The 1,692-nt window shown below is 44.0% G+C and overlaps 1 pseudogene; it reads right to left on the reverse strand.

Annotated features, from left to right (window-relative positions):
* Window positions 1-995: 995 nt before the first annotated feature.
* Window positions 996-1,692, reverse strand: part of LOC102469598 (uncharacterized protein C8orf59 homolog) — a 5,873-nt pseudogene continuing 5,176 nt past the window's right edge.

The following is a 1,692-nucleotide window of genomic DNA, read 5'->3' on the forward strand; positions in this document are numbered from 1 at the left end:
CCAGTGGGTGTGGCCACATTGCAATCCCTTCTCTTCCATTCTCCTCTTGGGATTTTGGGCATGCACATACACACACCTGGCATGAGTTTTAAACTGCTGGGTCTGGGACTTGAACTGTCGTCAACTATGTGGGAGTCCAGCAACGTAACCATCACATCTCCTGGTCCCTACATTTTCTTTCATGATGTCTACTTCATAGAATGTTCCTCAGTAAAGGTTTGGTTGGTATTTCCTCATTAGATTCAAGTGACAATGTTCTTAGGGAATCACATCTAGAAGCATGTGGTCAAGCATTGTATAGTTTCTCCCCTGCATAGGTACCATTTTTCCTTGCAATAAATGTATAATCTGTGGGGAGATACTTTAAAAACATAAAAAATCCTCCTTATAAAACTTTGCCTCTCCCAATCTAGTATCTATTAATGGTATTTGTCAAACTAATCTTTACTATAATAGTTGCAAAATGGTGATTTTCCAACTCTACCACTCTGCATGTCAGAATTTGGGAATTCTGCTTTAAAGAAAACAGTTGTCCCCTTTGGCATGAGTGACAGAATAAGACCCTGGATGAGTTTGCATTTTTTTCACAAAGTCAGACTTTATTTTTGAGTCTAAAATTTAGCATAACAAAGCAGTCAATTCAAAGTATGCAAACGACTAACCAGTCACCCTGATTAGTCTCTGGAGGCAAAGAGGTAGTCATGGGTCCCCAGATGTTCCAAGCATTTCCTGCAGCCATGTCAATAGGCCCTACTGATAGCAGTCTTAGAGGTCTCATGAGGGATCTAAGGTAGATGCTGAGACCAAGACGAAGGCAATCAGTCCTGGAGGAAGTGTCAGATACCAAGGTCTGCAAGTCTCTTGGAGAGTGGCCAGAAGTGATGTGCTCTGGTCATGGAGCCAGAAGCGAATGGCAGAGTAGCTCTTTGAGGGCACTTATACCCTGAAGGTTTTGTTTGTTTGTTTGTTTGTTTTTGTTTTTTTGTATAAACCATTTAATTTGTTGAACTTTTTGGGTACTTTGATAAATCATCACTGCATTCCAACTGAGCCATTAATCTTGTAACTTCATCAACATTAACAGGTTCATTTTCAAGATGCTGCTGAGGAATCAGATCTTTTTGTAGAGGTTCAAGAGAAAGGCCTCTTGGGAACCAGCAGTTAGCGTAATGGCTATGTTGCTGGACTCCCACGTAGTCAACTGCGGTTCGCATCTCGGACCCGGTGGCTTAAATCTCACGCCAGGCGCGTGTGCGTGCGTGCCCAAGATCCTGAGAAGAGAATGTAGGAGAAGGGATTGCGGCATGACCATCCCCCCTGGGGGGTGATTTCTCGCTTTCTGTCTCTCTGTCTCTGTCTGTCTGGCGAGCGCACGCGCCCTATAGTGAAAACCTCTCAAAAAAAAAAAAAAAAAAAAAACCTTAAAAAAGAGAAAGGCCTCTTGGGACCAGCAGTTAATGTAATGGCTATGTCGCTGGATTCCCATGTAGTCGACTACAGTTAGAGTCCCAGACCCGGTGGCTTAAACTCACACCTGGCGTGTGTGCGTGTGTGCCCAAGGTCCTGAGAGGAGAATGGAGGAGAAGAGATTGTGGTGTGACCATTCCCCCTGAGGGGTGATTTCTCGCTTTCTATCTCTCTGTCTCTCTCTGTCTTTCTGGCGAGTACATGCGCCCTATAGCAAAAATCTCT

The sequence above is a fragment of the Tupaia chinensis genome, unplaced genomic scaffold, assembly GCF_000334495.1.
Source record: "Tupaia chinensis unplaced genomic scaffold, TupChi_1.0 Scaffold148012_1, whole genome shotgun sequence".
Lineage (NCBI taxonomy): Eukaryota > Metazoa > Chordata > Mammalia > Scandentia > Tupaiidae > Tupaia > Tupaia belangeri.